Source organism: Gallus gallus, chromosome 6, assembly GCF_016699485.2.
Source record: "Gallus gallus isolate bGalGal1 chromosome 6, bGalGal1.mat.broiler.GRCg7b, whole genome shotgun sequence".
Classification (NCBI taxonomy): domain Eukaryota; kingdom Metazoa; phylum Chordata; class Aves; order Galliformes; family Phasianidae; genus Gallus; species Gallus gallus.
In genome coordinates, this window is record NC_052537.1 from 21,006,000 (window position 1) to 21,030,115 (window position 24,116).

The 24,116-nt window shown below is 35.7% G+C and overlaps 1 protein-coding gene across 9 annotated transcripts in view; it reads right to left on the reverse strand.

Moving 5' to 3' along the window:
* Positions 1-24,116, reverse strand: part of PLCE1 (phospholipase C epsilon 1) — a 147,242-nt gene that overhangs the window by 97,064 nt on the left and 26,062 nt on the right. Inside the window, exon 1 of one of the 9 annotated variants that reach the window (XM_040703085.2) lies at positions 2,683-2,822. The exons of the other annotated variants lie outside the window; for them this stretch is intronic. The gene's annotated coding sequence lies outside the window, so the exon portion shown is untranslated. Of the gene's footprint in view, positions 1-2,682; positions 2,823-24,116 lie in introns of those variants that run through there. 9 annotated transcript variants of the gene reach the window in all.

Genomic DNA, 24,116 nt, shown 5'->3' on the forward strand with positions numbered 1-24,116 from the left:
TGATTCTTAAAACTTTTAAAAATGCTCGTCTTAGTAAGAACTAGTGCTTCTTGAATAGCTGCAGGAGAGCTGAGTACAGATTTGTTTCTAATTAACAGCACCAAGGTTTCAGATACATAATGAACGTACTTGAGAGGGAGGAGAATTTGTAGTGCTGTTTCAGTGAACATCAACTAAAAATTCTTGTTTGTTCTGCAGTTTTAAATAATTATCATTGAAGGACAGAAAAGCCTTGAGAGCACTGTATGTTTCCATAAAACTCCAGTGGCAGCCTACCATTTTTCTGAAGTCTCAAATACTCTAAATTTCACAGATATGCTGCTAAGGTCTTTAGATGGCATTTTTTGTCACAGGAGCATTAGTCTGAGAATAAGCAGGAACCCTTTTTTGTTCAAACAGTGCTACGGTAAGAACTTGAGTTGGCATCAAAACTGATAAAAACCAAACTGACTTGTAGAGGGGATGCGAATCTAATTGATCATTACTGCAGTACAGAATAAACAGAGATCATTTCCAGACCCTTATTTTCTCAGTAGCAAATCACAGTCTATTCTCATGGAAGGTAAAGTTTTCACATGCTTTTAATAACAGAGGTCTCATCAACCCCAAAATATTCTATCTATGTAAACTATCTAAACCTATTGTAACGCTAGTACAGGAAAAAGCAATACTGTGCCTAACATGCTGTACTTTGTTTTCACTGAACATAGAAGTAACATCAGATAAATATTTCTAAAATGCACTATAAAATTATATCTTTATATTCAAAGTGTTACTTTACAAACTGTGCTAACACATTCTTCTCCAACAAAACCTGTCTGTGAAGATTTAACTGTCGAAGTTCATCTAAAAACAGAAAGTGAAGCAGTGATGGAAGTTCAGATCCTTTTCAATGTTTAAGAAGAGACATTAGTTCAGTAGTACTGAAATAGCAGATACCAAACTGGCAACTTTTAAGAATCTCAATCTCTCTTAAAACTAATACAGAATCAAGGAGCAGTAAAGACAGATGCAAATATTATTCCATTAATGAAGATGGTTTTCATAACTCTACACCCTCAGTTTGTACTTGCCAAACTTATATGAGTGCAATTTAACTTTTTAAACTGTTTGTTGTTGTTGATAATCTCCTGACTGCCTACCTCTGCATTTACTTTCTTCAAGGGGCATTACTCCTGCGCAGCTGCTAATATATCGGAAAAAGCCCATACTCACACAAATGGTACTTTGCATTATGGTCACTAACAGTACGCTGTATCTGTTTATCCCACAGCTCACTTACATACACACTTCATTATTTTGTTAATCTTCCTATGCATTCACACAGCTCCCTGTAAAACAAGTCCCACAGCCCAATGCAGCCAGACATTAACACAGCATACATAACTTTTTATAATAATCATAACATCCAACTTTACATCACTTCACAGAAGTAAAGAAAAACATAAATATTTGGACCCTTTACTGAAGACCCCCAAGCTTTGCCATAGTATTCCCATCTACACTATTTAAACATAGCAAAGGTACAATATTGAACTACAAAAGTATTAGAGAGGCAAAACTCCTGCTTTATGAGTGAAAACAAGGTGTCACAAAGATACAGTTTGTGTTCATTGAGCATTAAGAATAACCATCACAACTTACTCCTACTAATCATAACACATACAAAAAAGAGCAGCATTGTACCATTTCAGAAGGAGATACTTGTATTCCTCACTATGTAACCCACACAATAAATAGCTTGGGTCAAGTCAGAAGCATTGTTCATAGTTTAAATTCCTGAAATACAGTACTTTACTTGAAGACTAGGCTGGTACACTTAAGCACTACACAATTTTCAAGCTTTTTCAACTATTTGAAGTATAACATGTCTGAGAAAGGGAAGGATTTTCTCATCATCATCACTGCGTAGTGAGCTGCCTGTAACTCTGGTTTCACATGAACATGATGGGAGAGTAAGATAGTATTCATAAAAGCATACATAATAACCAAATGCCACCCTGAATGTATTTCTACTGAAAACTTCTCTATTGATTACACTGAGACAAGTGCTAAGTACAGAACCTACTTATACTTCTACTGAACAGTTAAAAAAATCGTATATATTCAGTTTATGATTTCAACATACATTACTAAGGAATGGCAAGCATCTTCTATAAATCCTTACTTTATGTGAAATATTTATCAATTTGCAGTAACAGTGGGCTTTACTAATTAGGGGCTTTAATGCTGTCATCATTAACAGTGTCTAGACTATGAGCATTTTGTTTAGCAGAACAAAAAGTAAAAAAACGTCTGCAAGAATACAACATTATTTCTAGAGTTAGAACCCAATACTAAGCAAACAAGTAGCTAAAAGTTTGTGCAAGTTTCATAACTTCAAATACTAAAATGTCTTAAGTGGACTTACAATCATTTAACCACAACAAGTTAGTACACATTCACATGCAGTGTCTCTAATTTAAACAGAAATGAAATAACACAGACTTTTTATAAATTAATAATTGTTTACATTTGCAGAGTAAGTGCTGACTGAAAAAGTAGCATGTTCCAACAAAAAATACTCTGCTTAATACACCAAGAATATATCCTCTGCAGCACTACGTTCTTCTTTCTGAAGGAGGACAGCCTTCCTGTTATTCCTGCAGTAAGAAAAACTATTTTATATAGCATGAGCCATACCTTTTTCCCTTGTGTTTCACCATGTCCATATCGTATCAACTGGTAGTAAAAATGACAAAACTGTACAGAAACTAAAACATGCAGACACAGGCAGAAACTGCAACTTAGCTTTCAGTAACACAAGATGACAGTCTGTTCTCGTCCACAGAGACTAAGAGCCCTGGAGAGAAAAGACATGCATTGCCAAATCTTAATCCTTTCGCTGCTTTTCACATGGTGCTGCCTCACCTCTGCAGCTCCTCCAAGTCTGCTTTTCCAACAGGCAGTGGAAATGTGTTCATTGTAAAAACTCCATAAGCATTTTAGTTTAGCCACAGACACAGATAATAAAATCTAAATACTTAATATCTAATTGTGTTGACATGCTGGACTTTGTGTTTACATTGCTTCAAGTGAAATGATGCAATGCTAAATTTATTAGAAAACGCTGCTTTAGATTCTTAATATCTTATGAACTTATACAAAGAATATTCTACAATGTAAGCAATTTATAAAAATTGTTTATAAATACCTAAAATAAGGTCACTGGCATGATGTAAATCCGCTGTAAGTAAAAGTAAAATAATTCTTACCATATTAGATTCCTCATCTCTAAACTACCAATATGATTGTATTATTGCAGAAAAATATACAGATTAATAGGTATAAACTTTGAGCCAAATTACATAAGCACAATGAGATGATTTCTAATTACTGTCCTCTTGAAACAGTTCCAAAACAAACTGCTGGGGTTGCTGCACTGTGGTCAGCTGGGAAGTTGTAGATGTTCTCTCCCATTCACTCACCCTATTTTTTCTCAAGGGGGCACAACTTAGAAAACAAAAATCTGTTTCACACGTACATGGGTCACTCTGAAAGTAATGCCTCCTATTTATTTCCATGGAAACTACAACAGCTATGAAGAGCACGCTAACACTATTTGATAGAGCAAATCCTCAGCTTCAAAACACTGTTTTTCACACAGTCACCACCATTTGTTATGCATTTTCACCAGTGATGAACCAGAGCTGCATGTCGTGCTCATTAAACATCTGCACCAGTGGACGTTACCCACTGTTGCTTGTCACCACTGCTGAAATGCACCACCCACCACCTCACTGTGCTCACTTGCACTGTTTGGGCTCCATAAACATTCAGCAAGCATCTATGAATGTCAATGGGTGCCACGTTTTCGCCTGGAGGAATTCAAAGACATATCTTTGCTTCACATGCATTTCCATGTCAGATGCCATTGGGTCAGACTGCCCCTCTGCTGCCATCTGTCACACAGCAACAACACGGAACAGACTATCAGTGGGAAGGTTCAACCTCTACTGCCATACCACTGACGTCTGCCTGTTATGGGCCAACAGAAGGGTCACAGAAGGACACAAACTAGACAAAAGAGAATTTTTCCCAACAAAGAAAATTAAATCATTTTCTTTTAGACTGAAGTATACATAAAGGAGCCAACATGGAAGTGCTACAGCACATTGGATATTTTGGGGCTTCATGGCCATCTACTCCTCACAAAGACTCATTAAAGTGGGCCACACTTCAAATTACCTTTTTGAATAAATCTGAATCTGGTAACCTGGGCAACTTTACCTCCGAAGTGGGCCTTGTTACTGTTTAGCTCAAACACTCCTGAATAACTTCATCTGCAAACAAACAGTGACTGAAAAGCAATGACAGGTGAGGGTAACATGCCATGCATATTATATCACACAAAAGCGTGATAAAGGTGATAAAGGTAGAAGTAGGAAAGCCACAGAGTAGGAGAAACAGTAAGAAATGTGACAGTTATGGATCTCTGAAACATTTTTGAAGCAATACCACAACTCCGTCCCTTGCCATGTTATGGAAAAAATAATGCAGAAGAAAAACAATGAAAAGGTAATGCTACAGTTGCAAGCTAGAGTGTCCAGAGATTAAACAACATGCAAAACATCCAGCTATCAGTAAAAGAAGATAGCTTCCTTCAGTGTGCTCATACAATAATTAACAGACAGCAAAAAAAAAAAAAAAAAAAAAAGAAAAAGTGAAAAGACCATCGTTCATGGCTTTTCCTACCCGCTGAAAACAGATACAATTATTTCTGAAAATATTTAACTATAATAAATGTTTTAATATTATTAATACTACTTAACAAGTGTATCATTATTTAATACATATATTCATCCAAATGTAAAGACAGTGAGAATATCAGAGCTCTGTAAAAACAGTTAAAAATAATCACAAAACCTTCACAAAATTGTTCCTAAGACACTGCAGGCATTTCAAGTACTGTAGGCTCTGGCACTGGAACTGACACTACAGTACAGCTTTCTCATTGTTCTAAAACTGTAAGCAATGCTAATTTCACATGTATGTTTTTGTTGAACAAGACCTATTATCTATATTTGTGCAGACTCCTTGCTTTTACTAAAGGAGAAATACACTTTCACATGCCAAAGCACAACTACAGAATATCCTAAAATCTGACCCTTTTTGTCAGGATTTGTGTCTAGAAGACAATACATGTCCATGGTATCAACACTTGCTAAAGTCCTTCTATAAATTCCCAAGCACAAAAAGACAGGGTGAATGTTTTTTTCCACATACACCAGTGGCAATTATTTTATTTGGAAATATTAATAGATCAACCACATTTGAGCTGAAGGGCAACAGAAGAAGTAAGGTGGAAGGAGAGCCAAGGTGAGTAACTGTTGAGATGGCTGAAGTCTGTCCATTCTTCGCCCACTTCATGCCCAGTAATAACTCCTTCTAGGTAGAATAACAATGTAAGCACACAGGCTTTACGTTCTGACTTCTAGCTACTGATAACACTCTGCTGAAATGCAAGTCAAAATCTAGAAACTTTGATAGAGACATATCTTACCAACATTTAAAGATATTTCTCCCACTGAAAACATGTTGGCTACACTCACAATCAGACAGGTTTGCAGCATAGATAAACTCCTCAAAGAAATGCCTCATGATTATACGTGCTTCATAAATATGAGTTACAAAAAACAGCAATTCCTCATTAGCTGGTCTGCCAAAAGTCTTCTCGGAAACAAAGAGAAACGTCCACAGATAACTTCATTTCTACCTGATAATATCTAGAAGCTGAAGAACTTACATAACAAGCATGTTCCTTCATTTTACTGAAAACCCTTTCTTCTTAACAGGTGGCCCTACTTTTACACTAAGCATATCAATGAAAATATGCCCATCTTTACTGCGATCATCCTAATTTCAGCAAAAGCTTCTACTTCCCCTGTAAAGTAGGGGTACAGTAGTTTCCTTGAATTAATCAAACAGGTGAATGTAATAAAATTCATGTAAGTAGTTTAATTGCTTTCTCGTAACTGCAACAGAATTTAATCAGATACACATTAAGTTTGTTAGCAAAATGTATGGACATTTATTTGTCAAGTATTAACATTTTCAAGTGTAGGGATGTTTTAGGGACACAGCAATTTTTTAGCAAAATACTTAAAAAAAGTTATAAGAAACACCTATTAAAGTTTATTAAAAAGCTACCTATTCAGCTAAGCAGCTCTAGAGTCTGTAGCTTTACCTCTTATTCTGTACTGCTAATATTCCCCTTCTTTCATAGCTATTACTCTTCAATAGCAGCAAAAGATTTATTTGAAAATTTAGAGCACAGCACCAGAACAAAAGACGTAATTTGAACTGAAAATTCTGAACTTTTTGAATCCATAATAAAATCTTTACTCTAAGTGCCTATGACCACTTCATTACCCAACAGTGTCAGTCCTGATACCATCTAGTACAGAAACTACTTTACTCTTTGAAGCTTCTTTAATGTGCAGCTTCATTCACTATGCAATGAAATACTTCAAGACAGCCAATCTGTTTTTGGCAGTCCCAACAAAACAAAAATCTAACAGATTTGTTCAAATACAATCTAAGTGCACTTCTGGCAGATAAACAATGAAATTCTTTTCTCTTTGGAGTCTTAGGGCTTGTGCAGAAGAACAAAAGAGTATCTGAATTCCATGTATAGTTTGGTACTGTTATCGGCTGAACTGAAGATCATTGTGTCCTGAATGTATTCTACCCTACATAAACACAGCATCTTACACAAAAAAAGGAAAGGCTGGGAGACAGTAGGTGAGTACGCTCATTAAGTTTTAAGGCCTGAGCTGCTTCTAAGATCTCATCAAAATCTCCAAGTGTCACTATGCAGGACAAGAAGTAAGTGATGACATCCCTGAGCCCATCTGGCCAGTTAGGCGCTGGCAGAAGAGTTATATTCTCTTTGTCTTAGCGTAGGGTTAGCATGAAAACCAATTGGTTTTCCAGACAATTTCACTTTTCTTGTGTTTTTAGTTTTTTGTTGTTGTTTTTTTTGTGTGTGTGTGTGTGTGTGTGTTTTTGTTGTTTTGTTTTTTTCAGTGCCACAACATATGGACCTAATGGCATGAGAAGACCTACAATAGATTCCACTTGTCTGTGGAATTCAGCAGATGGACAACATGACTCCCCCTCCAACCCACATCAACAGCTTTTTGTTATTTGTTGTTCTTCCAGTCCCAGGAAGAAAAGTTGTTTTCTCAATAATGTCACAGAATTATAGGTAAACAAAACACTGCAAAATGCCTAAGGAATGACAGTTTAAAGTTTATTTTGCTAGCACAAGGCAAAAATGGTACAACCTGCTTTAGCAGATGTCATTCTCTCCAGCTGCAGGACTCTCTGGATAAAAAGTTGAAGTTGCACTATTACTCAGCTTCTCCTTCCAAAGACAAAAACAACTCCGCAGAAGACAAATTATACTACCTCTTAATTAAGAGCCTGTCAATTCTAATACAAATTTAATTTCACAGTGAACTTATTTGACACCGCAAAGAGCAGAGAATTTTTGCCATAGTGGGGAAGTAAATATTTAAAGATACTTTAAAGATGTTAAAGTATCTTGTAAGATCAGTATCTTTAAATAAGTATACCATTAGCTTTTACTTCTCCATATGAATGAAGCTGGAGAGCACAAATCTGCAAGGAATGGTATTACAGCACACAGAAATGGACTGAGAAGAAAAAAACAAAGGTAACATCGAACAAATCCAACCTCTTTTGTCTACTAGCCAAGCCAAAGCAGAAAAATGCAGATGCAGAACTGTGTTAAAAGTTCTACAAATCTTTCATGAAATTTGTCTCATCTAGGTTTGTACCAAATGGTTTTGGCTTCTTGGATATTTTGGAACCTGGGTCCCTACCAAGACGTGCATTTGCGACGTGCTAAGCACTTCAGTTCTCTTGCTGAGAAAGACTGCACTGCTTTGAGTATTTGTGCTTTTCATCACAACTATTCTGTATGATTTGACACAAACCATCCCTGGAAAGCTGCTCCTTGGTGAAAGGATAAAATATTCTCATGAAAAATTATTTCCTCCATGAACGCAAATGGGAACTCTCAAAAAATTACTGGTGGAAAGGAAGGAAGACTAAAATTCAGGAGATCGTTTTAGAAGGATTCATAAAAACAGACTCAAGTCTAGCCTGCACTTTTTACACCTGACAAAGCCCACTGAAAAGGGTGTCACTACAGACCTTAACATTTTCCTCTTTGTATATTGCCTAATTTCTAAAGCTTGCCATAAAATTTCACATGTATTAAGTGTGTGAATTTTTCTTTTACCTACCAAAAATTCACGGAAGATAAACTATAACCTAAATTCAGTACATAACATGATTACAAAGTTTCAAACAGCACAGGTAGAGAAAATAAGAATGCAAATAACATCTTCAAAATATGAAATACTTAGAGGAATTTTGAGGAAAAGCTTTAACTCTGAGCTTCCATATCTCTTCTCCACACTGAGCAGCTCTCAACTGCCGCAAGCGCAAGGCTAGATGAAACAACCTCCACTGCAAGACCTTCCCTGGCCTTCCTCTTTCAAAGAACTGGGTAAAGATAAACTGGTGCGTACACCAGTCATTCTTGAAAACTTTTTGTGTATGAACTCATTTCTCAGAGCAGACACAAATATATGGCAATCCTGTTATCAATAATTCTACACAAAATCAATGAAGTATTACAACTAACAAAAATGTTCGCACTCAAAGTATTTGGGAAACTTTTACTCCTTTTTCCTGTCTGATTTTTTGTTCTTGTGAGTGCCACTGAGATTTATGAAGAAATCATAAAGACAACTTTCTTCATAAAAAGACCAACAGCAAACCTAATTCTAAAAAATAAAAGATGATCAGAATGCTTTTCTAAAATATTGTCTACAAAGTCCACATTCCTAAGATTTTTGACTATTTTTCGCCAGCAGTATTTCAATCAGTTTGGGCAGAATTGGTAGTTTGACAATTTCAGTTTTAACTTTCTATGAAAAAAAACAAAAACAAAAAACTTGACTGGAACAAACTGCCAGACAGGACAGTTTTGGATGTTGCTCTCAGGCTTTGCAAAAATATCAGAACAAGATCATAAAACGTGCGTTCTGACAGTGGTAAACATCATACAAGGCTACGTTTTTAAACCATCCAAGAGAACTCTCCAAAAGCACACGAGTAGCTAGAATCAAAGGTCGCTATGTTTCTCTTAAACATAAATGCTAACTTTATATCAATCTAATTTGTATTCTTCTGAGCTAAACAGTTTTTAGAAAGCTGTTGCTATTTGAGAATGGCTAAACCAGCATCATTCAAATGACTGCTGGCAGTGAGATTAAGATTTTCTTCTGATTCCACCTACTGGTAGGAAAATTGATTTCTACAACCATGACAATGGTACAAATCAGTAAAAAAAAATCCTTTGCCCATAATTTAACTTAATTAGTAGAAAGTAAAACGGGAAATCAGGTATTCCCAACATGAAATTTGATATTTAACTTTAAAAATCTGCTAATTAAGACATCAATAATATGTCAGTGTTTTTTTTTTTTTAATTTTGTTTTGTTTTTTTAAAATACAGTGCAGTACCTTGCTTAGCAGGCCAAGATGTAGAATGTTTTTTCCTTTCAGTTTCCAAAGTTTTCAATTTTTATTTATCTTCACTACCTACTTCTCCATTTTAGAAGAAAACTGCTTCTATCATTTTTTAATCAATGCATAACTTAACTTCTATGCATAACTTAGCTTCTATGCACTGGCACCTTGAAGAAAACAAAAATCCAGCCCTAGCTTTGAAGAAATTATTCAATTCTTAATAAAAACAATGAAAAGAAATCAGCAGACTGTGTAACAGTATTCTCTCTCATCTTTTAAAACACAGACCTACACTCTCACAGGCTACATCAAGGCCTGACTGAGGTCTTTTTAAAGTTTCTAACTGAAAATCTAATTTTTGAAATACTAAGCATTAAAGATTGAAAAAAAAATCCATCTTAAAATTTGCTCTTACACAATTTATTTTAGTGTTTGCACTGCTCTTTACACAAAGCAAGTTCTACATGAGCAACGATTTCATAAATACAGCTTTTTAAATGTTTTTCAAAGACATGCAAACAGTATATCTTAAGCAACAAAACAAAGCAAACTGAATAAATCTCTTATATTCATATAATTTGATTAGAATAAATCTTTTTGTTTATGTTCACATAAACATAACTGCCATGACATAAGACTCGATCTGCGAGAAAATATGATCTGTGTCCAAGCCATATAAGCATAAATAGCCTTAGATGTTGGCTTCACAATGGGCAAATTCACCTCAGGGAAAGATTATTTTGTCTGGTTTGCAGAAGAAAAACAACAAAATACCAAATTCCTCACTTTAAACCACTTTGTGCAGATTTTCAATGCATATTATTGAAATTATTCTTCTAAACAATTGGATCTGGACTGGTTGACCTACACATAACAATAAAGCCTATAAAAAGACAAAGGGCAAAGACCTACCTCCCTAACTGTACCACTTAAACTGGAAATGAAAACAGGGTAAATAGTCGCATAGAACCTTTTTGACCTATTAAGATTCACAGCACAAAATGAAATAATCTGATTCCAATGCAGCATACACGTGTCTGAAAAAATACATGGCCACATGAAGACGTATAAAACTGGAGCCATGCTGGCAATTCTCCGCTGAACATGTGCTTCCCAACAAGCAAAAGTTAGAAGCAGAGTGAAGTTTGTGTATGCTGTTTCTCCACAAAGTACTTGACACAGATGTGTGCCAAAGCAGTTTATTTTCAGAAATAAGCTGTAGCAGTAAGGTGCAAACAAACAGTAACTGCAACTTCTCCAAATAACGTCTGTTCTTCTGGATTTTTAAATATTATTTAACTTTGAATGTTAAAAAATAAACCAGTTACAAGAAGAATAACAGAACCATGAAGTTTGGAGTCGCATGTAAGAAATCTGTTGAGTCTACCGAATGTAAATTTATTGTCAAGAAGTATCTTTTTAAATATTTCTGAAGAAGCCAGTTACTTCCCATCCTAAAACAAGCCACGGACATTTCCGTGTGCTATTAAATCTCCATCTTGTTTGTGCACCATGATGGGACTAATAAACCCCCAGGGCCGGGAACATGGTGCAGCACAGTGCAGACACCTGAATTGGCTCTGTGAAATCACGCATGCACAGTCACCAGCATTACCTGTTTTTTCTGTTGTGTCACATTTCAGCTCTCTCCCTGCCATTGCATTAGCTAACGGAAGCATCACAGTACATAGCACAGTGAAGACAATTCCACTTCACACATGTACTGATTACAGTGTACTTGAGTAGATTATTTTCAGATTAGAAGCACAAACTTGCTTTTATTTGATCCAATCTTTAGTAAATCACAGTACGAAAGACAGTATGAATTATTTTTTCAATTTTTTTCTGATGTGCTAAGGGTAAGTTTAGAAAAAAAATAAAGTGAATATACTTGGTTTGATCGCTCTAAAGAGGGAAAAAAAAAAAAAGAGGCAGTCACAATATCAGTCTTCCAGTGCATACCATCACTGCTAGATTCCTCTATTTCTGCTAAAATGGAGAAAAATAAAATTATCCCCCCACCATTCGTTCTCTAACAGAATCAATACATATTGACTGCTCCGCTGCTTGTTTCCCCACGCTACATCTACTCTGTAAACAATCCTAAAACATAAATCCTGAAGTTCCATGTCAGTTCATGTGAAAAGAACAGTATTTGAATGCTGGCTACAGTCTTCTCTGCATCTGCCTAATCCAGAGTTTTCAAATACACCCACTAGCAAATTTAGCATTTTTAAAAGCACAGCTTTCTGTACAAAACTGTGCCTCATGAAAACATGCACCAACTGCTGGGGGAAAAAAAAAAATCATCTGCAGGGAATGAAATCTGAAGGCCACTGTAGGATGAGCTGCCCACTCTTGCCTGCCATGCTGGTGCAGACACAGAGCAACGTACAGCCTTTTTTGCAAAGACCAGATCATCGTTTGCAGTAAGGTAGGGACTTCAGTAAGGAGAAGATCTTTGACAGGTACACATTTTTAAACCATTAGAATTAATGTTTAAATTGAGTAAAAATTGCTATTTTCTATTTTGGTTTTGAGTAAGATATGATGTGCTAATCACATATCACTGTCAATTTAATTTTGTGTTTGGAAAAAAAAAACTTCATTTTCACATTTATACCTTTACTTCTGATTACAGGAATAGCCAACAATGCTGCCTACAAGTAATAACACAGCATGACAGAGAAATTTATTAACACTGTTAATAGAAGCTGCTTTTTAAATCTATCAAGATTTCAAATAAAACTGTATAAATATTTTTATCCACCAGATGGCATATGCCTCACACTTTCCTTCTAATAAAGTTAAATCAGCCATGTCTGAAGAACAGAATTTTCCCGTTTTTTCTTATGTCCAAACTTAAGTATCAGTTTAGAAATTATAAACTGTTTTGATAAATAAAAAGACGTGCTGTAGCCTAGTTATAGGATAATTAATGAGTTCTCACACAAATAACACACAGTCATGAGCTAGGCTGAAACTACAGCCTCTTCCCTCTAAGCAAGGAGACACTAATAGAGTTCTACCAGGAAAGCTTTACCTGCAAAGCAGCCCTTCAGAGATGTAGTTCAAGGTAAGGATGGTAGGAGAATCTTTTTACTACTACGGTTTATCCAAGTTCTCAAATGAAATTAGATGTACTGCCAAAAGAACCACCCTAATACAAAGACTTGACCGTTGTTACTTACAATCTGGATATTTGCATCTTATCCTTAAGACCTCTAAATGTTGCAGGTCTGATTATGAGAAGTACCAGGCAACCAGCATCTCTAAAATAATGGTATTTTTATCCAGTATACTACTCATGAATTTTTAGTGTCTAATTTAAATGCCTATATTTAAAAATTTTGGCTGTGGCTTTTTTGAATAGTACATTAAATTACTGTTCTGAAAACTACTACGAAAATAAAGCTTCACCATCATCCATCTCCTGTTTGGGACGATCACTTCTGATAAAGAGTAGTTCTGATCCCCTTGTTTTCACTGACAGAAGTTACCCAGATCATACGCACCTGTACATGAAATGAGGCTAAGACAAAGACCTGATGTTAGACATCATGTCAACAGCTGGCAGGACAGTAGCAACCTGCACTGTTGAACCTCTGAACCAATGATCTATAAAGTTTCGTGGCCTCAGAGCCATCTGATACAAGCCAAGTTCTACCATTAAATCTGCCTTCAGCAGGAGGCAACAATTGCTTTTATGCCCTTTATTTATACCTAGGTGTTACAGACAATTAACAGTTAGATGAGATGCTAAGAGACTTATTAATGAGAATAACCTCCTTTTACAAGAGATAGGAGAAAAACAGTAAAACAGGCAATATTTTTCTATAAACAGGTTCTTTGTAGTAGAGACAAACTGATTTCAGTGACTTGTTGGCTTGCTTAACATTAGAAAAGTATAAAGAAAGTAAGCCTGCTGAATGCTCATTGGCAACAACACTGCCACATTATTGAAACAGTGCAGTTTCAAATTCCCCTTTGATAACTGGTCAGTGCTTACTGCATTTTTAATTTTATGGGCCTTTCTTATTGGAGGGGAGGAGCACTGGAATCCTTCAGAATGAAGTAACTATCAAGAAGATTAAAAAAAAAAACAGCTTTCTATGTTACTCAGTAATTAACCTAGTCTTTACAAGTCTCGAAGACTCATGTCTTAACATCCTGGCCTGATAAACATCTAGAAATCTGTATTTGTTTTCCTATCCCGCAGGCATACTGCGCCATCCAGTTCCTTTTCACTCAGTAGCTGTGGCTGCAGGATGATAACAGTTTTACTGGGGATGGACCATGGGCTCAAGGACCCCGAGGCTACTCACAGTATCAAAAGATAGCAGCATGCCCAACAAGAAGGCCATAGGGACAAAGGCAGGGAAGGTAAAAAGTAGAAGGTGAAAACCATCTAGACTGCAGGTTTCGTGGCAGAGGAGGAGGCAAGGAAACAGGAAGGCATGAGCACAGAGGCATGAGCTAGGTTACAAGATGATGATGCAATGCTTACTGTTTATACAATGTTTATTTTAGAATAAACAATGTTTATTCTAAAATTTAGACTTAACAGCAACTTTTGTTCTGTTTTTCAAAGAATATATCAACTCACAGTATTGTCCTAGGTTTGAGTCAACATAATATTTATGAATAGAACATGGAGAAAATAATCTCATTTCATTCAAAAGCTACAAAATCTGAATCAGCTAAACTGTAGATCCAGTCATGGGTTTCTACACTGTGATGTGTATACTTCAATTGTCACCTAGGCACCCAAACAACTCTTCCTGCATATGCATGTTAAATGCTGTTCTTGCCATGACACAGATAATTCGGGAGCTTTGTCCCAAAGATCTGAGAGAGATTAAAGCCTTTAAGTCTGTGAAAATTATGGAAACTTGAGATACCCATGTTGAATTTTTTTTATATGCCTCATCTTAAGGTCTTCTAAGAAACTTAGTTGTTCTAAGCTTTCCAAAATTCTACTGCAAAGATATTTCATTTCATTCATTTCCCAGAATTTTAAACCATTTTTTTCTCAGATACTATGATTTGAAATTCATTTGCTCAGCTTTCAGATTTAAATTTTTTAAACCAACAACTAGTTTTAAGAAATATGTTATTTTTATCAGATACTTTCTATAGGAGATAATATTCCAGGGGAAAAAAAAAACCAAAACATCACTATAAAACATCATCTAATGAGAAATCCAAGAAGCCAGGAAAACAGCCCAATTGTCACACATGCTTGTCCTTGTCACACCAACCCCTGACAGAGTACTTCTGTCCAAAATGGCTTAGAAAGCAAACAATAACTGATAATCTCTCTCCAAATTCTTTTAATTTTCCTAACACTTCCACTTGGAAGCGCAATCTTTGTACATAACAATCATGATAGCACAAGCATTGGTCAACATATTTCTTATTTCCAAAGAAAAACAGCAAAACATTCAATTTTTGTTAGGACTGGAAATAGGATTTTGTTGTTGGCTTTTTCCTCACCTTTTTTTTTTTTTTAATTTCCAAAACTCAAAGGACTCTTTGTCAACTCTCTCTTTTATTTTCCTTCCAACTTTTTCATAGAACCCTCGTTCCTTTTCACTACGTTCTTTCAGTTAACTACCTTTTATATCTCATTAGTAAATTCTACCCAGTACTGTTAAATCAGTTTCCACTTCTTTTACTTAATGAGAAAGGTTTTTTTCTTTTTTTTGTTGTTCTCTTGGATCCACTGAGTCACAGCCACGTGGGCATTTCCTGTCATTCTGCTTTCATCTTGGCTATTATGTTTCTTGGCACACTGGAGAAATTAAAATTAGGAAGGATGAGAGGAATGTGATCATTAACACATAACATGAAGATTAATGAGTAAATACCTCTTTTTCCCTGATGAGTACAACACAAAAAAAGTTGTTACAAATGTACTATTCTCTATAGTAGTATGATGAAATAGACATGTAACTTCAGCCAAAACTACCAGCTCTTCTGGAAAGTCAGTTCCAGCCTAGAAGCGCAATACTACAGCCATGTGCATATTAGTTGTCTAATGTGAATTTTAAATGGTGTTTAGTTCACTGAAAATGTTTCACTGAAAAAAATCCCCAAAACATCGCAGAAAGGAAGGAACCACTCCCCATTTCCCTTCTCAAAATCTAGTGAGAATGTCTTCGGAGACTTTCCTGGTTTGAAAGTCTAAAATGAAAGAGCAAGTCCTAGAGTCATCCACCAAAAGGAAAGCAGAGGCCTGAAAAGACAACGGGAAAAGACAGAAATAGAGGAGCAGAGGGGGGACAGACAAAAAATAGTCATGGGTTACAATGCCTTCTTCGGAGGAGTAAGTACTTCTGGAGCTTGGACCTTCACCTCAGACAAGGCTCTTCCTCTGCTATTCATTGATGAGAAGCTCAGTGATCTAACAGGTAAAAAATATTTAAAGCCCTCATCAAGGGAGTGAGTATCACTGGCCACAGAAATTGACATACTATTGACTGCCTCTGACAGTGCGCACTTCTATTGTCTCTGGGGATGCAGATTAAATATCATCTGGCCACTTAGGTTACAGGAAGGACTAAAACACAGCAAGAAGAGGGCAATCTTTTCATTACTATCTACGTGTATAATGACTCATTTTAACATTTTTAGAAAGATGTCTTAATACAGCACAAGAGAGATGCTATCTGGACACGGAGTAACTTCACCAGGAACAAAAATAGTAGTGCACAAGCCATTGGTAACAGAAAGGTAACATCTCAACTTTTGCCCCATCTCCCCTGGTAAAGCTGCCTTGTTTGTTCTGTAAAAACATGTGTAAGAACTCAGTTCCACAATTCAATTAAAATTACAAAAATTTAAAAATGATGCTCTCTATCCCAATCAGTCTGAAAACTAGGGGGAGATGAGGGAGAACAACTATGATTTAATGGTAATGTCATCATGTACATGATAGATCAGATAAATCAAAATATTCCCATACGGACAAAAACTTGGAACTGCTTGAAAAACTCAGTCTCACACACCCAAATTCCCCAGGCAAAGTTTCACCCTGCTGTTTCTGATGACGGATTGATTTTCCTGTATCAAGAGTTCCTCGTGCATCAAAAACTTTGTAATCTCTGAAAGAACTTCTAGGAAAAGCGAAAAAAACTCCACCTTCTGAATTTCACCTTAACTTTACTTGTAATGGTGTCCAACATATTTGTTTCAATCTCCCATCGTTTTACAAAGGTAATTTTAATTCTGAAACAAACCATAAATGCATTTATCTTCTCAGCAGCTGAACCACTGGGAGGAAAAACAGGAAACAGCTGGTCAAGGCTGAAGTACAATGAGAAACGGGTTCAAAACTAAAAAATGTGTCAAAAATGATCATAATTTACAAAGGTTGGATTTGGAAACATTGCAAATCCATGGCAAAGAAACAATGAGCAAGCTAAACAAAATATGAAATGATTCACAAATGCCTGTTAATGATGAAAGCCTGAAGAATTTTTTTGCTCAAAAAAAGCATTCTAGTTGTCACAAAAAGTCAAGTACATCTCCAAGTCGCTATTAAAAAAAAAAAAGAGAGAAGAAATTAAAAAAAAACAAACAACAACAACAAAGAAAAGCTCTTATTTCCATCTATACTAAATGCTAGAGAACAAGAAAATCAATATGCTGCTATTTTAAATATGAACCATCCTATGCTTCCCACCTGTTGGTAACCTCTACACATCTTTTATATGTTTCAACCCGGTGAGTGACTTGGTGCCAAAGAGGCCAAAGCCTCCTTTCACGTTCATGGCAAAACACACCAAGTCACTGCATTTTAAGCTTCAAAAGGATACGTATGTTGGCTAAAATACAAGTAAGTTTCCAAACATCTGAATGTTTGTGAAATACTCTTCTTCCCCTTTAAGAACATCTACATTTAGAAAACATAAGTCACTTCGTGCAATCTTAAGGCTGTAAACACTAGAACAGAAATCTAATGTTACGTTCTCATGGCAAATCCAAGGTGCTTATACAAACTAAAACATCTTACACACACACAGGGTCAGAACTATAACTGCATCAAGTTTGTAGCATGATGCTCTAAGTCTGTAAAGTTACTCAAGATAAATTCCTAACAGTTTTCTCTCAGGGGTCTTTTTCTTGATCCAGCTCACAGTAACACGTAGAACAATTCTCCACAGTTTGGATACTTTCTTATGTTTCTGCTGAAAGATATTCAGAATTATCACTCAGCATAGAGAAGAATCTAAGTGTTGATTGGCCACTTTTTGAAAAAAAAAAATGACAATGACATTGGTCTTACCATGTTCTCAAATTAACAAATATTAACAGTTGGAATATAGTGAGAAAAGTGGTTCATAGGTTGGTTTTTAACTACTGGAAACTTAGGATACATCTCTTCTGCAGACTACAGTGCAGCACAGAGCTAACTAAGGTTCTTAAGACAAAAGAAAATTTAGCCACAGCACGGAAGTGTTTGGGAGCAATTTGTCTTCTCCAACTTCTGAATGCAGTAATTACCTGCCTCTAAGTATACAGAACAGATGAGATCATTATTTGTTTGTAAGGCAGCCAGGACACCAGACTTGAGCCCAGAATTTTACTGAACAGTAAAAATGTATGCAATGGATGCTTACTGAAGGGGTTTCGTATATGTATTTATACAGACATTTTTGTTTTCATTTGTAGGTATAAAACAACTACTTAATATTAACTTGGTGTACACCTTGTTATTGCAGTGTTTGATGTAAAATTATGGATCTCTTGGAGCCAGCAGCTCAGCTCCATCTTGCACGTGCTTTTCTCCCTCCAAGTCACACCACCTCAGCAGTAGATTTTAAACAGATTTCAATATGACCAGGATTTCACTGAATCTCTAATACTTGAAGGGAATTCCTGAGTGCTAAGAATTAAGGTCGCTGTAACATGAAACTAGTGCAGTTAATAATACAGCCTTTGTTTTGCTCAAGTTTTACTAATGAAGGCCTGTGTCTGCTGATTGCTTGAAAACAATTTTCACTGTCAGGAGAATAAAATCAAAATAATCACGGGGAGTATAAGAATTAATTTTAAATATGTTAAAAGAATCTCATTTTATTATGGAATTGAAGTCTAAATTTTGGCAATAGTCAACAGACCTTACGATTACTGGAAAAGCTAATTAAAAAAAAAAGAAGAATAAAAGAAAAAGCTTTTATTTTCACAGAAGTGAAATTATTCAGAGTCCTGCAACAAGTGATTTTAACATAAAAGCAAGGTCAGTTTTTTTGTTACTGCTGCACATTCCATACTGCGATGGCAAACTTCTGTGTAGGTATATCCTTATTTATAATGCTAAGGAAATCCTAACTTCAAAACAGCAAGAGTTATAAATCCAGAGATGAAAAGACCCTTCTGAACTTTACACAAATGAAAAGACAAGAATATGATCTGTAAGGAAGAATGAGCACAAGCCAAGCCAACATACTTTCCTCTCTCATACTCAACCAGGGGACTGATGCAGGCATCTAAAAAAACAAGGCTTCAATCTCACTTCAGAAATGACTGTATCCAGTTAGTTTCAAAATTTAAAAGCAGATACTGTCAAACAATCTGCAGCTCTGTCTCATACATATGTTTTGCAGGGAAGGAGCACCTTTTAATTATATCATTTTCTAGTCAAATTACTAGAAGAAAACCTAAAATGTGGTTGCAAATGTGAGAGTTGTTTGTTTCCAGCAATGCCCCACTTCCGACATTCCTGATGAAAGCTGTGTGCTGTTTCACTGCCCTGAGTTACCCCGGTCCCAACTGCTGAACTGATGTAATTGGCTCTGGTTGGTGTGGGAGCACCCTGAGAGCCTTCTTGTCCCTTAACAGTCCAGCTCATATGCAGTTGGATAGTAATTGACAGCTAGACTGTGTTCAATTCTTATTCCTCTTTTCAAGTTGTCACCGCCCGTATTTTCAGCCAAAATTCTTTGCAAGCAGGGGCTCACAACTGTATGATATCGAATCACTAAGCAGCTGAATAGCCTTATAACTCATGAAAGAGGCCTTAAGTATTGTGGCAAGCATCATTTTACATATTTTTATTGTCGTTTCACACCAATAAGGTATACATCTACCAATTATTGTCAAAGCAAGCTTATTCCTTTTCATAAAACTTCTCAAAACATCTCAAAAGAGTGTGGAAAAGCAAGATGAATTGAAATATACATGAAATCTCCTAGCTTCAGGTTTTAGTTATTCGCACGCCAGCAGAGCGGCCTTTATATGGCACAGTTTTTATTCAAGCATACCAGAGTAGTAAGCAACCCAAACTTTTCAACAGTTCATGTAGGTAATGAAGATAAGTTAGTTTCACCTGAGAAAGAATTCAGAAGCACGTCCAACTTTAACACTCTAACACTCCAAAATGAACACTTTAATATGCAGCAGTGAGGTTTTCTAAAACAGATCTTCATGCTTCTTTACAGTTAATGAACAGTCACTAGAAGGAAAGTCAGAAAATGTGGAAAAACTGAAGGCATAGTATATTGCTCTTGCCAAGACTCCCACACTATTGGCTCTGACTACCTAAGTATGCTCACAGCTAAAACTTATTGTTCATCATTTGGCCCCAGACTGTTAAAGCCATAAGTCAACTACAAAATAACACAAAGTATTATGAGATTTACATATAACTCTATCACACATTATAGCAATAATGTACAGCTAAAAAAAAACCTCTACAGACAGAGGCTAAATTTTCTATTTTTAAAGCTAGCCTTAACTGAAGTAATGCAACCCAAAGCAAATATAAAGTATAGAACTTCATTTAACAAAGTTCAATTTATTTTTACAGCACTTACTGAAGGGAAAACATAATTTCATGCCTAATTGGCTTCTCTGTTGCTTCTTTTTCTTTTTTTTTTTTTCAAACAGTCAATTTTGCTAACAAACTTTTTTTTTTTTTAAACAAAATACCAACTTCTATTCAAAAACAAAGAAATAAAAACAGGCAGGAAACAGCTCATCCATACGAGCTAACTAGTTTAGCATATTCATATACATTGTTAAACTTAGTAGCATGACAACATTAATAACAGGCAAAATCCTTAGGCCCTGACAGAAAAAAAGTTACTTTCAGAGGGGAACCAAATCTCAGCCATTTGCAGATTATTGGCTTTTCCTGTAAATGTTAGACTAGAAATTTTGTTTGCAATGGGAAAAAAAAAAAAATCAAAACTCAAATCTGTCAAATCCTCAGTAATTTCAAGTATCACTTCCCTAAAACTATAACATAAAAAAGTGTTACATTCTTGGTATGCAATCAAACTCAGAGAAAAGAGGAGTAAAAATGTCAATTTAAAGAACTCCATCTTTTCCATGTGGAGCAAGGAGGAAAGAACTATGAGAAAACCACATAATTCTATCAAAATAATGATATCACAGTAAATCAAGATCTGAAATTCCAACAGGAACAACTAAAAGAACTGAAAAGTCATACGAATTTAATGTTTTTTGGCTGCTCTGTGGTTTGGGAAGCTCACAGAATCTGTTAAAATAATTTCACCCGTACAACTCCTATCAGCAGGTGATTCCTTGTGGCCACACACAAAAGCTGAGCGTCTGCTCTACGAAATCATACCTGCCATCTCAGTGAACCACAGCACATTTCTGAAAACATTTATACTTATTTGTATTACCATTAATACAGGGGGAAAGACAGATGCTTCCGAGTTATTGTTTCACTTACAAGTCAGCATAGATTTTTTTATTACATAAATTATGTTTTGAATAGAATGGAAATGTATATGTATCTTTCAAGATGCTATTAGGTTAAAAAGAGAGTTGCAGTATACTGACAATTAAAGGTTACTAGTAAATCCTACACAGGATAAAAGCAGCCATTTATTCTTCTGAACATACAGGATTACAAACCCTTCTTTTGATCATAAGCATATAAGTTCATGCTAGCATTTGATGTAAAGTGATTCTGTATTTAGTTAGTGCAATTGGTTGTCAAAACAGTCAAAACAGATGTTACTTCCAGGACTGACAGCGAAATATCCATCTGACACCATCTATCTGGAAATTCATTTAATAAACCAAATATCCCCCACAGAAGAAGGCTGAAAATTCTAAAAGCAATATCAAATTGAGGTACGTAACTTGTATTTTGAGAAATGCCAGAGGTATTCAACAAAGATACACCCACTGGAGTGGCTGATAACTTTCTGGAAGCGGAAAGGAAAAGAAAACTTAATAGGATGAGAATTCTATTACAGTACATTAACTTTTCTTTCTTAACTTATTTAGAATTTGCAATTAATTTTAAGTGTAAAATTTCAGAGAATTTCAGTATTCTCTATATTCAGTAAAATTTCAGTATTTAAAAATATTATCCAAGATTACTATTTTAGATATCACATTAATTAACAGGACAATAAAATCTTTCTGTCTACGGAACCTTTTCTCCCTCCTTAACTTCTTTGTTAAGAGATGCCACCAACTGAAGGTCAATTTTATGGAAAAGTCTTATTATAAGAATCCTTAAATAGCCATATACTATCAAAAAGCCTTGCAGTACATTAATCATTAATCTGAACCAAAAACGCCATGAACAAAAAAAAAAAAAAACACACCTTAACAGATGCTAAATTATCATAGCAAATGATTAAATTAAGTATGAAATGTTCCCAGAAGATAAATCTAGACTAAAATTCATGTTTCTATGTGGAAACAAATGCAAATGCACAGGCAATTAAGTTTGTTTTAATTGTTGCTATGCTTGTATGTAGCAGGTCAGTAGAGCCTAAGCCGCTATAAAGAGTGGATGATGTGTTACTGTGCTAACTTTTATCTGACCAAAGATCAGCCGGCCAGCAGAACTCTTGCTTCTTGAAGCCCAAACTACTGCATTCCTGATGCCAACAACATAGCAAAGATGGTCCTGACGCTGCAAAATTAACCTGGCTACAGAACTCAGCTATTAACCAATTGCAACTATGTTGTTGCAGCTGCTGTCTGGAGAGCCTGAGGTCGCCTACCTGGTTAGAGGGCATCACCCAACGGGACTCAAGAGCTTAACAGCTTAGTCAGTGGCAGACCTGGCCAGCTTAGTCATACGACATTACCACTCTGGCAGTGCATCAGGAAAAAAGAAGGAGACTTCAGCACTATGAACCTAACATCTCACAGACACAGGTGGTTCAACATTTCTAGAAACTCTGACTTTTAAGCCTATACACACTGCTAATATGATGCAGCTGAGCTAAAGAAGCAGCTGCATTTCACGAGGCCAACCAAAGCTAACACAAATGCTTATACTCTGTTTTCTTCCATCGCAAATTCTTCATATTTGCAACACTTGTACGACAGACTACAGTAAGGAGCCTGCACATCTTCACTGTTCCATCACTGAAAAGCAAATTTCCCTCAGACACAACAGCTCTTGTCTATTTGATCAGGGTAAGCCGTGCACCATATATAGTTGCAAAAACTACATGCAAAATTTAAAAAGTAATTTGACAGTAAATCTTATCTCTACACACAGTGCATAAATTAAGTTCACAGGAGTACAAATTCACATTTTAAATATCTATATGCAGTAATTATGCGCTACATTAAAAATATACATATTTTCTACATAATCCAAAGCCTCAGATCCACTTCCCTGTGTAGAGAAAGCAAAAATAAATAGCAAGAAAACAGTTCAATGTCTTTCCTTTATTAGCACTAGAATTTTTATGTAAGGGATATGCACAAATGAGAGCCACATTTTCCTACTTAAAACATAAAGGTCTCTATTGTTCCACGCTATGCCAGTACTGCTATGAAAACTTAATTTCTCTGACTTTTTCTCCCTGCAAGAACAGAAGCACTGTTCACTTAGCTGTTCCAAACAGAATGCATGCTCAAAGGGTGAGATAAGGGGAAAGGAAGAACAGATTACTACATTCATTTACTTCTTACTGGTATGAAAGCTTCCTCTAAATGATCATAATTCATTGAATTATTTTAACCCACCATGTATGTACAACAGGTCTGTGTATTTGTCACATTCACTAAGTTAATTTCCCTGTTTGTGTAAAAATACCTATAAGGCTAATATAAGCCATAAACACAGAAATATTATTGCAGAAATAACACGACAATAAAATCACAGGAAACAGACCAAACACTTCACTCATATTATACATTAAGAGATCAAATGCAGGGTTTAATAAGAACAAAAATATTTATAGTCACCACCTGGGAAAAAAAAAAACCAAACCTAGAAATGTGCATTTTAAAACTTTTTTTTTTTTTAACAAGAAAACACTCTCTGCATTGCAGTTATACAGATTGCTTTACTGTGCCCATTAATCCTCTGTTATAGCAGAAAGTTTCCTAGTTAAGTAATTATTCAGCAAGAACATTATGCTTATTTCTGGGTTAGTAAAGGTACTCCTACAGAAGTTGCCTCTAATTAATGCCCTCACTCCCTGGAACGATTCAGTATGGTGTGGAAGTGGTACGAAGTGGTGAAACACTCATAGCACACTAAAAGCCAA